Source organism: Monodelphis domestica, chromosome 2, assembly GCF_027887165.1.
Source record: "Monodelphis domestica isolate mMonDom1 chromosome 2, mMonDom1.pri, whole genome shotgun sequence".
Taxonomy (NCBI): domain Eukaryota; kingdom Metazoa; phylum Chordata; class Mammalia; order Didelphimorphia; family Didelphidae; genus Monodelphis; species Monodelphis domestica.
This window is the reverse complement of record NC_077228.1, coordinates 40234376-40251426: the sequence shown is the minus strand read 5'-3', so window position 1 is coordinate 40251426 and position 17051 is coordinate 40234376. Positions and strand designations below refer to the sequence as shown.

The 17051-nt window shown below is 38.6% G+C and overlaps 1 long non-coding RNA gene across 1 annotated transcript in view; it reads right to left on the bottom strand.

Annotated features, from left to right (window-relative positions):
• Positions 1-6: 6 nt before the first annotated feature.
• Positions 7-17051, bottom strand: part of LOC130457077 (uncharacterized) — a 37582-nt gene continuing 20537 nt past the window's right edge. Inside the window, exons 6-8 of the long non-coding RNA XR_008916073.1 lie at positions 15189-15330; positions 14567-14636; positions 7-209 (exon numbers count right to left, since the gene is read on the bottom strand). This is a non-coding gene — a long non-coding RNA (uncharacterized LOC130457077). The remainder of the gene's footprint in view (positions 210-14566; positions 14637-15188; positions 15331-17051) is intronic.

Genomic DNA, 17051 nt, shown 5'->3' with positions numbered 1-17051 from the left:
ATGGGAGGGACAGAAGGGAAGGGAAGGAAGGAAAAAGGGAAGGGAAGGGAGGAAAAAGAAGGGAAGAGAAGAGAAGTGAGGAAAAAGAAGGGAAGGCAAGGGAAGGGGAAGCAAGGGAAGAGCCAAAAACTTTCTTGTTATTTTGTGAATTTTGGGCTTTTGCTCTTCATTAAGCACTTTGGTTCCATCCTTGATTTAGAGATTATTTCCTTAAGAGAGGAAACAAACAAATAATAATAGTTATGTTTTTTCCTCTTCATCTACTATTGTCATCCTATCCATCTTAAACAACAATTCTATTCATTTTTTTAAAATCTTCCTCTTGTCCTAAACAGATTATTTAAAAGTTTAAGTTATTTCTTTTGTCCTCTCTTTCTTTGTTTTCTTTCTCTCATTCCTTCCTTTCTTTTTTTTGGACTAGTCTATTTATTGTTAATTCCAAGATTTTTAATACAAATTGCAACATTTTTATATTCATCCAAAAGTGTTTACCTGTTTTGCTCCTATCTTTCTTTACATGTCTTTTTGCTACCATTTATTTTTATAGTTAATATAATAATATATAATATAATAATATAATACATATGATTTGTATAAATATGCAATAAATAATGCTTGTCCAAGAGAAACAAACTCTCACATTAGCTATGTCCAAAAGTCTATGTCTCATTCTTTTTTTCCCCCTCCCTCAAACCTTTATCCTGTCTCAAAGAAAGCAGGTAATATGATATTGGTTGTATGTAAATTATCATATAATACATATTTCTCTGTTCATCAGGTTGTGAAACAAGATACATATTGCTTACACTATAGAAAAATTCATGGAGGAAATAAAGTGTCTTTTTAATCTAATGTAGTATATGGATTTACTGGATATAAATGTCAATCTCTTTAGACAACTGCTCACTTTATTTCTCATCAAATGCGTTTATGTTTATGCTATAAGTATTTTATTCTTAAGTCCTAGTCACTTGGCCTGACTTACCAGGAGAATTTTAAGCCATGAGTAGACCTGAATTCAAATTCTACCTAAAAACTTACTACATATGATCCTGAGTAAGTCATGTCAATTTCCTGTGACTCCATTTCCTCCTCAGTTAATAAAAAAAAAAAAAGTTGAACTCAATGTCCTCTAAGGTTCATTTTAGATTTAAATCTATGATCTCTCCCATTAAACTGGAGATCTTCAGGAATAATATCTGTGTTTTTCCTTCCTTTGTATCCAAATCACATAGCACAGTGCTTGGCATATAGTAGGTGGTTAATAAATGTTTACCTCTCATAGTTTATCCATTCTTTCTCTTAATTGTTAGAAATCCACTCAGCACCAAACACCAGAGCACACGTTAGACTTTGCCTAAGTTTACTTTCATTTATTTATCACAAAGTCAGCAATGGAATAGTCACTTCATCGAATGGCTTCTATCATGTAAAAATAAAAATGAGTCTTTATTAAGTCCAGAGGAGTCCTAAATTAGAATCACAGAATCATGGGCTAGGAAAGGATCTTTAAAGACTCCATCCTAATGTCCTTTGCTCCTTCCCTTTTCTAATTTATCAATTGGAAGTTTACCCTAAAATGTCACTCAGCCCTCTCCATCCCATCTAAGAAATGCATTCTCTTCCCCCCACTAGGAAAGGACACCTACCGCTTGGCCATTTCCAAGCTACACAAATGTAATACACACACACACACACACACAAAAGTCAGATTCAGTCAAGCTGATTTTAATGAATGAGCTTTGGAAAGCCATTAGTCTAGCACTACCTTTTTCTAAGTAATCCTGCTTTGCAATGAAGTGATGAGAAAGTAGAGCTGGGAAAGACTGAATAGCTTTCTTTCATTTTTTAATACCCCCTGGTTGAAAATTTTAATGGACAAATGCCTAGTTCTCCGGAAGATAGTGAGCTTTCAAGCCATTCTGAAACACCAGTCTCAAGTGTATTTTGGCATTACCCCCAATACTATCTTGACCACCATTGAAGTGTTTATGTGGATCCATGGATCCATGTACCATAAGGATAATATCACCTCATGTAAACAATAGTCAGTAGTACCTGGGGTATACAAAAGGTGTGATGGATAGGGCTTTGGCCTGAAGCAGAACTGAATTCAAATTCTGACTCAGACACTTAACTCTGTATGTGACCAGGGACAAATCGCTCAACCTCTCCATATTATTTCATTTTATCCTCACAACAACTCCGAATGAGGAGGGGTTACAGATGATGCTGAGGAGACCCAATCAAGGCTGTTGTGAGGAACAAAAGAAATAATACACAGAAAGCATTTTGCAAACATTAAAATATTGTGTAAATAACAGTTATTATCATCATCATCATCATCATTATTATTATTATTATTAGGCAGATTGGTGGAGCAGTAGATAGAGTCCTCTTCCCAAATTCATTTCTGATCCCAGATTCTTACTATGTGTGAGACCCTGAGCAAGTCACTTGACCCTGTTACTTCAGTTTCCTCATCTGTAAAATGAGCTAGGGAAGGAAATGGTGAACCACTGCCAAGAAAACCCCAAATGGGGTCATAGAGTCAGACTGGACTGAAACAAATGAAACAACAACATGTTTAGACCTGCACATGAATTGGATTTAAGTGCAGCAGAGTCACAGAGTCATGAGCCTCACTCTCTTCTAGAGTCGTGGAAGTCTAATGACAAGACAAATCAAGAAGACTGGCAATAGCCCAGGATGCAGTGATTGACCTTGACAGTGTCTGATGGGGCTTAAGAGCAGCACAGTGCCTTCATGGCCATTAGAATCGTCACTACCCATTGTGCCAGAGAATGTGGAGTGTTCAAGGAAGACAAGCACTGCTGGTGTGGGGGCTTACTGAACCCTTTCCAGAACTGCTCATCCACCTTTGGTGTCTGTGGCTCCAAGAAGCTTGTAGAGCAGACATACCCCAGTACCTCACTTGTAAGGATGTGGTGATGTTCTAATAAGAATTATCTAAAGCATTATATACAGAAGTCTTTATGTTTCTTTCCTTAAAAATTCAATATCCTTATCCTTTAAGTGGTAGACTTAAAAGAAGTTTATCAATAACAAAAGAAATTTTTCCTGTCCAAAAGATGGGCATCCCTGAGATTGTGAACCAAAAAAAATGCATTGGTGTGGACATTTTTCTACCATCATTTAAAAAGAATTCTGTGTCCTTATCATTAAAAAAATATATTGATTGCTCCTGTTGGGGAAACCATATATCAAAGTAAGATAAACAAATGGGTTGATCTAACCAGTTCTTGCTTGCTCACGCACTGGGGAGAGGACCTGAGCCTTTTCTTCTCTCTCATTCTCTTGCCATTTGACTGTTTAGTCATTCAATGACACTTCAACTAAAGTATGGGAAGCAAAACAGATAAAAATCGAATTGGGCAATTTAACTATGTTATTAGTGTGAATATAAGTTTTGCTGAGGGAGGAGAATGAAACTATAAAATTAGGTTTTGTGATTCTCTATAGGTTTCAATTATCCAGGCTAATCCTTATTACTATTACTCAGGATAGTCAGAATTGGAAAAATCCCAGACTTCCTTTTTGGAAGAACACGATGCTGCTGGCTGTTGTTGAAAATGGCCATTATCTCTACAATATATTAATGAATAATGCAATATATGAAGTCTTGAATTAGCTGGTACCACTGGAAGGACTCACATAGTACCATATAACTCAGGGCACCTTCAGCCCCAGTATCTTGGGACAAAAACACATTAGCACATAACTTCCATTTTCCATGTTTTGAGGTTTCTAAAGCCTTAAGATGCTCCAAAGCTCCATCAAAATTGTTTCCCTCTCAATGTTTGTTAGATCTTTATAAGATATGAAGCACCAACAGGAATCTATCTCTTTGGCTGTCTTTTGAGCCAGGATCTCAAATGCATCTGTGAAATGGACATGTTCCCCCCTCAAAGACCAGCTAGTAGAGGCCAAAGAATTGGGAAAGCTTTGATTCAGAAACCAAAGCAAGAGTGAAATGTAAAGTAATCCTAGTTCCAAAACTCTACTTAGGAGAGGCAACATGGTAGATGATAGAGGGTAAGCTTGGGAGTCAGAGAGATTTGCCACGGACACATACTAACTTTATGGACAAGGACAAATACTCCAGGGAACTCTGTAGGGTGGCCATTTGCAGGGAAATAGGTGGTACAATGGTGGCAGGTGGGGGTTCGGGGGGGAGAATTGGGTTCAAGGAGATTACATCCTAATGGCACAAATAAAATGTAACTAAATAGGCATATACAAGATATGGGTAGAAGTTAAATAACTAGTTATGTGACCCTGGGCAAATCACTTAAACCTGTTTGCCTCAGTTTCCTCATCTATAAAATGAACTGGAGAAGGAAATGGCCAACCACTCCAGTATCTTTGCCAAGAAAACCCTAAAGGGGGTCAGGAAAAGTGACTGAAAGTAACTTTAGGGGGAAGACATTCCCAGCTGTAGGCACCAAGAGAGGTTCCTATAGAAGGCAGAGCTTAAGCTTCAAGAATCTTGGAGAGGTAAGAAAGGAGATCATTATAATACTACTGTGTTATGAATGATATGATCATAATAGTTGGTAGTTATATAAGTTTTTAAGGTTTGGAAATCTCTATCAGAATTATCTCCTTTGTGCCTCATACCTACCATGTAAGGAAGGGATGAATGATTTGATTATCCCCATTTTACAATAACTGAGGCTCATGAAATCGAAAAAGTGGCAGAAACCAGATTCAAACCCAAGTCTTCCTGACTCGAGGTCCAATAGTCTTATTGTTTTGACACTAGCTTCTGGTCCTGGAAGGTGCCAGAAAAAAGGGGGTCCATCAAATTATTTTCCCTCCAATTGAAGCATGCTTTCAGTCTTCTAAGAAATAGAGCATATGATATGAAAGCAAGGTTGAAGTGGGGGGGGGGGGAATCTCCTTTTCCCCAAATGAATACCCCCAAATGGAAGGATTTCATTTGATTTTTTCCCCTATTGCCTTTCATTCAGACTCTCCCAACTCATGGGATCCTCTTCCCTTGAAATCCTAGGGGATGGCTTCCCTTTCTATCTCCTTGACCGTCCATTCACCACCATCTCCCCAAGATTCTCTACCTCTATAAATTTCTACACTAGAACTCCATGGATGTATAAGAGATATGCCACACCCATGGTTTCTCATATTAGGTAAGGTAAGGGTGGGCAGTGTTTTCTTTTTTATTCCTTTATAAAACTTCTGCTCATTCTAACTAGTCAGCTCTCAGGATGGGCCCTTGCAAGGGTGTCAGGTCTTAAGATAAGTGAATTTTGAAACACTAATTTTTCATGCTTGCTGGTATTTACAGGTCGTTTCCAGGGAGGGGTTTCCCACAAACACGAATCACTTCAAAGGGTTGTTAGAGGCAAGAGGTGCCGGTGCCATCTCCACTCAGCTAATTTAGCTGGTGTCTTCCCCAACTTTCCCAATCAGTATATTAAGCAGATGCAGGCTTTGTCCCTCTAGTAAGTTGTGTTAGACCTTTTGGCACTCTGTAGTCTTTTTATCACTCAGCTGCCAAGTTCCCCAGGGTAATCATAGACAGCTTGTCAATTTAATTGCTAGGAAACAGGCTTTCTTGTGACCATTCCAATTTTAGCTGCTACTTTAAATTGTACATGATGGTTCTTCCATGCTGTCTGCCCTTTAAAGACTGTGGATCTCTGCAAGTCTCTTAATGGTGATAGAGGGAAAAGGCTAGATGGAGAATTTGACTTGCTGATAGAACCTTTGTCTCTTTTTTTTTCAAGTCACTGCTCTAGAAGTCTGCTCCCCCTCCCATCAGCCCTGTGTGGTTTCAGGCATCACCTTGTCCACATTTGGGCTTTTCAATGATTCTTCTCAACACATGCACATTTCTCCCTCTTTCTACCAGCTCATGCTGGGTAATAGAGGATTCCTAGGCCATCTGGATTCTGGAACCTCTGGATTTGTATTTCCACAAGAGAGTGTTAAAGGGAGGAGCTGGTCAGAGGCTTAGGGTGGTCTCCAGAGACTTCTAAATCAAACAAAGGGTTCTGGTTGTCTCTCTTCCTGAAAATTAACTACGAATGTTGGCATAAAAAATTGCTACTGCAGCATTGAAGTCCAATGCTCCAAGAGCTCCCTAAGCATAAAAGAAAGCAGGATGCAACCTGAGAAGTCAGGAATCAGCTCATGCACTCAGATCAGCCCTTAGACCCTTTCGAAATTAGTCTCTCTCATTGGAATTTTTCTGTTGCTTTTTTAAAATCAGTTTATTTGGGAATTTCATTTGGGGTTTCACTACATAGCTAATAATCCTATTGTAAGCCCATCTAAGGTTCAGTAATGTCATTAGACCTTTGAGGGCAGGGATATAGTGTCTATGCCAACCAGTAGGGTAAGTTCTAGGAACTTCTTGTTGGAAGGGCACAGAATTGAGACTGCCTTGCCAAGGATCTCACCACTAGTCATTTTCAGAATATATGGTTGAACCCAAGCCTCCAAAGCTCAGCAGTCTATTCAGAAAACCAGGCTACTTCTAGGATAATAATAATAGCAACAACCATAAAAGATGAAGAGCTAGCATTTATATGGTGCCTTAAGATTTGCAAAGCACTTTATACATGCTATCTACTATTAAGGCAGTTAGGTGGGACAGTGGTTAGTAGTGGGCTTGGAATCACAAAAACCCAAGTTCAAATCCTGCTTCTGACAATTAGCTCAATGACCCTGGGCAAATAACCCTCCTGAAATTTAGAGAATGAGATTTGGTCTTATAGTCTGTGATTTGACACCGACTTTCTATAAGGGAGCTGTGAGACAGACATTCAATACTCAGACATTTCCTGAGACTTCTGTAAAAGTTTTTGTTTCTTCCACTATATTTTGCCTGGCAACTGGCCAGCTCCATTAACAGATTTTTCCTCCTTTTTTGATGAAATGGAGCCCATGAGAAAGTAACAAAGAGACAGGGATATGGCAGAATGAGTATCTCCAGTGGCATGTTGCTGTCTTCTTGAAGTCTTTCAGATCTGATAGATAACAGACAGAGGTAGATGATAGACAGACAGACAGACAGATAGATAGATAGATAGATAGATAGATAGATAGATAGATAGATAGATAGATAGAAAGATAGATGATGGATGGATAGGAGGATAAAGGGGAAGGTAGAAAAAAGAAAAACAGATGAGAAAAAAGGAGAAATAGAAGGAAGAAGGGAGAGAGATGAGAGAGATAGGAGAGAAGGGAAAGGAGGGAGAAAGAACAACAGATGACTGAGAGAGTGAAGGAGATAGATAGATAGATAGATAGATAGATAGATAGATAGATAGAAAAAGATATAGCATTTATTGATCATTTACTATGTGCCAGGCACTTTGCTAAGTTCTGGGGATGCAATATAAGCATGAATGAAAATTTCAGCTTGTAAGGAGTTTATATTCTAATTCAGGACTACAAATAAAGAGTAACTGCAAAGGAAAGGAGGCAAGAAAAAGGGCATCCTTATGAGGTGATGTAGCTGATAAGGAAGAGTCACAGAGAGTCTCAGCTTGAATGAGATAAAATATGGCTGAAGTCCTTCCTGAAATGGCAGGCCTGGGATGTTACCAATTGGAAAAGGAGGACTGCAGAATGATGAGTTCTCCAGAATGACAATGTCACCAAAGAGAGGAAGATTTGGGGCATATAGTGTAAAGGGGTTAAGTGATATAGACATGCTGATTTCTGACACTGTAACCACTTCCCTCAAAGACCTTTCCAAAGAAGGGAAATTTTATGGTAAATGTTTTATGGAGTAGGATGCCTAATTTGAAAATAAAATTGGGCAATATTTAATTTAAATACAATTGCTCTCTAAAATAAAGGATAATAAAAAAATATAGTACAGTTTGCTCCAGTTTGTCATATCATTAATTCCCTCTAACTGGCATCCTCAGCCCACCCTACTCAGGAGAACAATATTAGATATTCACTTGTATGATATCGACCTTGTATGAAGAGAATGAATAAAAAATGAAGTTCTTAGCTGTGATCTATTTCAGATTAGCCATTTTCATTTATAAAACTGTTTATTTTACTTTGTCAGCTTGAAGGTCAATCTAACTTTAAATTGCATATTGCAGAATTTCAACAAAGATAGGCGACCTAACCTGGGTTCTTTAAAACTAAAGGAGTGAAGCTGAGACGTAGCTGAGATAATAACATCCCAGACTTTACCGGGAGCCTTGGAATGAAGCAGATCCCATTGGGCCAAAGCACTCAAAGATTGATACTTAAATTTGGAGTCAAAAGAGAAGGGCAGAGCCAGCACAGCAGGACTTGGAAAACATAACCCAGCTAGCAAAGGGTAACTGGGATTATTTTTCAAGAGAAGAGTTCTGAGATCATCCAGGGTTCAAGGGAACCCTGGATAAGCATTTTCAGTCAGGAATAACACCAGCATAATATATAACTAGAAGCTGACAAGGTCACAAGTCTTAATTTGCTGGCCACAAACACCTATGTTAGGAGTTAGGTGATAATATGGTTTTGACTTATAATTAATTTACTTCTATTTATATTGCATCTATACTTATATTTGCTTCATATTATATTTATTAACTTCTCTTAATACATATTATTTTAACTAATATTTATATTATATATTGTGTGTTAGCTCTAGCTATGGAGCACAAAGTCCTTGAGACTAAGGACTGATTCATTTTTGTCTTTGCCATATACTAAGAATTTAATACTTAGAATCATAGAGTTGTAGATCTAACTTTATAGTACTAAAGAGCTGCTGAGTGGCCACAAGAGGTTAATAACTTATACATAGCCAGTATGAGAAATAGGCAGAGCTTGAATCCAAGTCTTCATGATTTTATAGTTGATTCTCTCTCTATGTATGTGTGTATACTATCTCCATTTTTATCAGGCCATTTAATCTTTGACACATCATGGAGTAATGGATTGAGAGCTGGCCTTGGAACCAGGAGAACTTGGACTCAAGTCCTGCCTCTGATATCTACTAGATATATAACCCTGGCAATGCCCTTGACCTCTTAATGCTCAAAGCAACTCTCTAAAACTGTTGGAAAACTGGAAAGAAGGTGTTAAGCTGCATTGGTAAAGGGAGTTTCCCTATCTGAGGGTCCCTAAATCCAATAAAATCCTGGGTCCAGTCCTATTACATTATATCATTATTAACCTCTAACAGATATCCTCAGTTTCCATGGTTATATATAGAACAAGCCCATAAACCTATTCACTTTCATCAAATGCAAGATGGGGAGGGTGGAGGGAAGAGGGATGTCTGATGCTGCCTGCTACAGATTTGTCACTTTGACCCTCCAAGGCTACCCCTCAATGCTCATATTTGCCCTTATAAAAATGGAGACAGAGGGCTTTTTGTCCTAGATTTTATCTCCCAGATTGAATTTAACTTCCTAATTCAGGGGAACTAATCCCAATCCAAAAACCTAAATAGACATTTAGACTTTACAATTGCAAGTTCCTCTTTCTTCTCTTTTTCCTACTCCTCCTTTCTTCTCTCCTCTTTATTCTTTTTCTCCTCTCCTCTTTTTCCTTCTCCTTTTTCTTCATCTCCTTCTTTCTTTTCCTCCTCTTTTTTTTTCTTTTTTGAAACATCCTGTAATTTCCTTGGTATAAGAAACTCCAGATAGGCTAACTCTTTGCTAGTGAAGGCCAGCATCTACAATTCATACCCTTAGGTTGATATCTGGGGCATTGGGAGGGGGGTGGTAATGAGTAAGGTGGGGAGGGATGAGATAGCAAGTTAAATTACTTTGCCAGAGTCATAGAGCCAAGCTGTGTCAGGAGAAACTGAACTCAGAACTTCTTATATTCTAAAACTTAGCTCTCTATCAATTACTTCCGATTGCCTCAAGCTAATCATAGTATATAATATATTTATAGCTAGAAGGATCATAAAATCATAGAGTTAAAGTTAGAAAGAGAATTCACACCATTAGAAATGACAAATGATGAAAGGGGTGTGGAAAAAATAGGTACACATACACTTTTGGTGGATTTGTAACTGGTCCAACTATTCTGAAGAACAATTTGGAACTATACCCAAAGGGCCTTAAAATTGCACATACCTAGCAATACCAGTAGTGGGTCTGCTCCCTAAAGAGACCAAAGAAAAGGGTAAAGGACCTATATCTACAAAAAAATTTGTAGCAACTCTTTTCCTTGGAAGCAAGGAATTGGAAACTGAAAGAATGTTCATCATTTCAGGAATGCCTGACCAAATCATGGTATGTGACTATAATGGAATACTACTATGCCATAAGAAAAGGGAGCTGGTTTCAGAAAAAAAACAACAACATGGCAACACCTATATGGTGAACTGATGCAAAGTGAAGGGAAAAGAACTGGGAGACCATTGTGTGTAATAATAGCAAGGTTGTAATAATGATCATCTGAAATATTTGGCTACTCTGATCAATACAATGATCCAAGACAATTCCAAAAAATTCATGATGAAAAAAGCTATCCACCTTCAGAGAGAGAACTGATAATCTGAGTGAAAACTGAAGTATAATTTTCTTGCTTTCTTTATTTTTTCACAATATGGCTAATATGGAAATATGTTTTGCATGATTCCACATGCATAATTAATTCATTGATATCATTTTGCTTTCCTTCTTAGTGGGTGGGGGAGTAGTGGGAAAGAAGAAGAGAATTTGGAACTCAAAATTCAAAGCAAAACAATGTTTAAAAATACATAAATAATAAATTTTTAAAAGAAAGAAAGAAAAGCCAGAATAATTAGTTAAGATAACTATCAAGCAACTTTGGCTAATTTCCCTCATCCAGCTGCCATATTGCAAGTGAATTCCTCTCCTACTTCAACCCAAGCTGCCTTCATTTCTACCATCCCACACAGCTAGTTAGTTTTACTCTGATAGCCTTGAAGTATCCCAGATTAATCCATTCAAAGGGGCTGCTCTTCCTGTGGATGATTCCTGTGAGTCTCTATCGACATCCCTCCAAAAATCTAAGATCTCTTCCCTCCCCTAGAATGTGTAGTGATGATTGTCCCAGGTGCCAAGATTTCTAGTTAAAGCTATGTTACTAAATCAATCAGACATTTATTCTGCCAACTGTTCTATGAATAAGACATCACTTGGCTCCCCCATTCTTTCTGGCTGTTCTCCATACCTGGAATGTTCTCTCTCCTTTGCTCCTTGCCCTCCTTCAACTCCCAGTGAAAATACCACATTGTATAGGAAACTTTCCCCAACTCCTCCTAATTCGAATGCCTTCCCTCTGAAAATTATTTCCTATTCATCCTGTATCTATCTATCTCTATATTTTTTGTACATTGTCTCCCCTATTAGATTGTTAAGTTCCATGAGGACAGAAGCTGTCTTTTCTCTCTTTTTATACCCCCAGAGTTTAGCAGAGAGTCTGCATACTCTCTATGATAACTAAAAAATAATGGAGAGAGGCGATATAGTGGAAGTAGTAAGAACTGCAGACATTTAGTCCACAAGACCAGACTTGACTCTGACCCTCACCATATATGTGATTGTGGACAAATTACCTAACCTCTTCTGCTTTAATCCCCTCAGATGCATAGCTGATTTTATACTATTGGCATAAGGAAAGTGCTTTATAAGTGATGGAGGTACAGAGAAGAGGCTCAAAGTCCAGAAGATTTGCCTGGACTGTATGACCCTGGACAAGTCATTCCATCTCTTATTGCCCCAGGCAACTGAACTGTAGAACAAGTAGGGATCAGTGCTGGCAGTAGTTTATTTGGAGTTCCCTACAGCAATGAAATCACAAGTCTGGTTCAAAACAAAATCTAAATAAAGCCATCTCTTAAGACAAATGGGAAGTCCTTACCTAGCAAAGCCTTGCTCTACAAAAGTCCAAGGAACCCAGCTCCAAGAGGCACATCTTAGAAGTGGTGGATCAGAGATATAGTTGAGGGGAGAGACGGACTATAAAACCCCATCTTCCTGACTCCAAGTTCAGGGTTCTCTCCACTTCCCCACACCTCCTCTTGTTACAGATCAGATACATTAACGTTTAAATCTCTCTAACGTTTGGGGACATGCCACAGCCAATGCCCCATTGGTTTGAAGCAATGGCCTCTACTACCAAATTTCACTGTAACAAAAGCACCCAAAAAATGTCTTTGGAATTCATAGTATTTGTCCATGGCCTCCAGTGGAGTCCGTGAGCATCGCAAGGTCAGACATTTAAAAATTGGCAACTCTTGTGATTGTTACTGGTGACTTATGAAACCGTGGAAATTAAAGTCATCATAACTTTCCCTAATGTTCCTACTACTGCTGTGGCTCTCAAGCGTGCCTTTTTTTCTGGGAATTCTTGGCACTGACCTCTTCAGGCTCACTGATCTAGAACTATTTTTAAATCACAACTCTTCCAAGCCTGTGTTTCAACAAATGTCCTACATGGGAATGAGCCACATTCCTTACCTGTTAAACAAAAATAACATTTGAAATATGGTTTTCATTACACTCAAAAGCAGCTGGCAATAGTTGCTGCTACCAGATTCCAGTCTGTCTCTGTCTAGCAATATCATTGGGACGCCCACATCCAGTGCAACCCAACTTCTCTCTGAGATACGCTATAGCTCCAAATTTCCACTGAGGTCTCAACTCCATAAGAAACAAACACTTCAACACACTCCATTAAGCTAGCTGAGGGTCTTCGTTTCCAGTGGACAACGGTGAAAGGGATTTTGTTTAGGGTAGGTATTCGTAAACCAACACCCCAGCTCAGCAAACACAGCCCCACATCACCATACCCGCCCCATTCCCGGTTAACCTTAAAGCAATCACATTAAAATAAACAGGACTGTCAATAGAGCAATTTTATAAATAGCTAAAATTAAACAGAGCAAGACTGGCAGTGCTAATGCATAAACAAAAACCCGACTCCCTGCATTTCATCCAGAATTCCTGATAGCAAACTGCAGTATGTTTATTATACATTAATTCAACCCCAGCACTCAAAATGAATTTATGCCCTGGCTGAAGGGTGTGATATTGAAACTAAATATTATTTATTATCTTAATATTAGTAACAATACCCCCAAAATACATTAAAAAGCTCCAAACCCAGTGTTAAAGATTCCAAGTGCTTAAAAAGCAAGGTACCCCACTTACCAACGGCATTCCTCTTAATTTATGCAAGTTTAGTCTATAGCCAACAGCTCTGTATATTTGTTTCCCCATGGTATTATGCTCAAAAATAGGACACTCTTTCAAGGGCACCTTATAAACACAGAACTATAATTTATATGGCAAATTAAGGCTCATATAAAATGTGCACACTGAGGTAGAGATTAACATATTTAATTTCAATATTACCTGCAAACCTATTTTTTTCCCATGCACTGTTCTAATTAGTCATATAAAATCGAGTCTGTGTATTATAAGCAATTATTTTAGTGGAAATAGAAACTGGATCTAAATTAAATATACTGTAAAAAAAGATAACACTTTTATGGAAATTAATATATCCATTTGCACCCAGGAAAAAAAAAGTGTTCTAGTTAAACGTTGGAGGGATATTGAGCATTCCAAAACCTGATTGCGGTAAAAGTTGAGGGGGTTTTTTATGATTTAATAACACACATAATATGCAATCTTAGGAACACACCAATATTTATATTTTGATCATATTTACAAGTTTACAAATCTCCAGTAACCATTAGGTTCACTGGATGCAATGAAATTTTTCCTATTATGAATATTCACTCCCCCTACAGTTGAGCATGCAAATTGTTGCAAACATTTTCTTCAGCAAATGGTTCTTTTTCTATTACTATAAAACCATGAAATATAGGGATTAGAGTACCAAGTTTATGTTACATTTAAGACAATTGCAGATGAAAGATTAATCCTGATAATAAATAGAAGTTAATTTTCTTTAAATTTTGGTTTATGATGCTCTTTGCCCACCTCTATTAAACAGTTCTTTCTGTATAAGGGCTTACTCTTGAGAGAAGATGATTTCCTTTTAAAAGATGACATAATTTAAAAGGATCCCCTATAACGATGATGGCAAACCTATGGCGCATGTGCCAATAAGGTCACACAGAGCCCTCTCTGTGGGCATGCAAGCCATCACCCATCAGAGTTCCTTATTAGAAAGACAGAGAGACTTGGGGGAACTTCACCCTTCTCCCTCTCTACTTCACTGAGGACATTTTTTCATTTCACCCACTCCTCTACCCAAAGCCCAATTCCCCCTTCTCTGGGGCAAGGGGGGACAGTCACAGGGTGCTCTGCACAGGGGGCTGGAGGGGCAGGGCAGGGCATGGGTCTCGAAAAGTTTCACCATAACTGCCCTATAACCTCACCTAGAGTTAATTCCAGAATGGGTCATATATTTGGGGTATTTAGGTGGCTATAACCATATGCAAAATAATTGAGTTGTGGGGTTAGTTAGCATTTACTTAGAAAGGAATTCTATAGTTTTCTTAAGTGGGGTACAAATGTTTCCTCTTATTTTATATCTAATTCCCACTTAAATTCACAGCATTCTAGAGCATAGAACAATTCAGTTTATCACCCCACTCCCAGCCTACCTTGTTTAGGGCATACTTGCAGCACCACAGAGGAGTTATACTTGGATATTGAGAAGTCTTGGAAGGTGGGCTGAAAAGAAGAATATAATATCTCTATGAGGATCATGGCATGGCCACCCTCCCCCTGCCCCATCAATCCTCTGGGAAATTCACCTAGGGCTTACTCCTGATTTCTTCTTCACCCCCAATGCCCACCACAATCCAGTATGGAGCCTCCTAGGTCATCTTCAACCCAGAAAAAAGGTTCCAGGTTTGCCCTCACCATTGGTGCTTTCTTTTATTCAGCAACCTCAGCTGCTATCAACCTACTTAAAATCAACCCACAGGCTGGCTTGCACACCCAGTATAGCACTTTCAAGGAATTGACAATTTGCTTTTCTTTTTTTAAACCCTCCTCTTGCATCTTAGAATCAATACTGGGTATCGGTTCCAAGGCAGAAGAGTGATAAGGGCTAGGCAATGGGGGTAAGTGACTTGCCCAGGGTCACATAGCTAGGAAGTGCCTGGGACCATATTTGAACTCAGGACCTGGATCTCAATCCTCTGAGCCACCTAACTGCCCCTGACAGATTGCTTTTGAAAACATCCAAAGGTGGCAACTGTGGAACCTCTTTCTACTTACCAATTGCAATTTTTGATGAACCTCATTGTCAAGAAATTCTTTCTTCTGTGTGCTTTAAATGTCGCTTATGTAGAGCCATAACAAAGTGAAGGCTTTGTCCAGGGCACTGACTGTTCAGGGGGTATCAGCATTACTTTACATCCTTCAAAAGAGCACAAAATAGGACACAGTTAGCAAGAGTAGTCAGTTGATGCATGAAGTTACCAGAGAGGACCCTCGTCCATCAAGTAGCCACTGACAAACCTCAAGGCGACTCCTTCCTGGCAGGGGCAAGACACAGACCCTCCAGGCCTAGAGTCTCCACCGCACACACCATCAGCTGAATTGAAGGCATATTCCCTACTCCTTGTCCCTGACAGTTTTTGCCATTTTCCCCAAATGCAAATTTTGTTACTCCATCTTTCTACTTAATATTTCTTACTATTTAACTCTCAGAGAAGGTAGGAAAAAATGTCCATTCAATACGGTAAACATTTATTAAGCATCTATGATATCTCTGCCTTCAAGGAATTTACAGTGTTAAACATAAAACTGTCATAGTAGAAACTGTACTTCATTTGGACTCAAACAATATTGGTTCACAGGATCATAGATTTCAAAGTAGGCAGGTCCTCGGAGCTCATCGGAGTTATAGGCTCCTCTTTTTATAGGTAAAAAAACTAAGGCCCAGAGAGTTCAAGTTACGTGTTCAAGATCATGTAGATTTCAACTAACAGAAGTGGGATTTGAATCCAGGACCTCTAGAATCTATTTTCCCTAGCATTTTTCTGCCTCCCAGGTTCAAATCCAAGCTCAATCACTTACCACATATAAGACCTTGATTATGCCCATCTCTTTGAATCAGTTTACTCATCCTTTACATAAAGAGGTTGAACTAAGTGGTCCATGAGGACCTTTTGAAATCATGTGATCTTGGGGGCAGGGTCAGTGGATTGAGTCAGGACTAGAGACAGGGGTCATGGATTCAAATCTGACCTCAGATAATTCCTAGCTCAATAATCTTAGGCAAGTCACTTAGCTCCCATTTCCTTGCCCTTACTGTTCTTCTCCCTTAGAACCAAAACACATACTGATGCTAAGATCTTAAGGGGTTTTATTTTTAATCCTATGCTCTCTTAGGGCAGTGTTGTCTAGCTCAAATAGAAACGGGTTAGTATTTCATACAAAAAAAACAAACAAACGAACAATCCTCCAGGATGCATATTGATGGTTTCCATTTTTCATATATGTTTTAATGTATTTTTATTTTGTAAAATATTTCCCCAACATCATTTTATTCTGACCCTGGCTGCACTTGGGAGTGCTGTGGGCCATGTGCAGCCATCAGTGGCTTTTGATACCTCTACTATTTATATTTAACAGCTCCATAAATTAGGATGAAACAAGGTAGAATATGAGGACAAAGGAGCTATGGAAAGCCATGTGAGGAATGATTATGGTCATGATAGTTTACATTCTGATAGCCTTAAGGTTCGCAAAGTCCTTTATGGAGTAAAGTGCATCTCATTTGATTCTCACAATCTTGGGAAGTGGATGCTATTATTATCCCCATTATACAAAGGAGGAAACTGAGGCCAAAAGGTTAAATGGCTTGAACAGGGTTGCCCAGCTGATAAGTGTGTGAGGCAGAATTTCGACTCAGATTTTCTTGACTCCAAATTCAAATAAGTATCAAATAACTTTATATGGGGAGGGGCTGGGGGAGAGAGCAGAAGAGGAAACTATGTCAATAGGTAGGAGGACAGCCAGTATGAAGGCATTAATACAGAAGGACAGGATAAGAACTGGAGGCTCAGACTTTGCAGATGCCAAGTATAAATAAATATTATATAAACTAAATAAAAGTATAAGATAAATAAATTT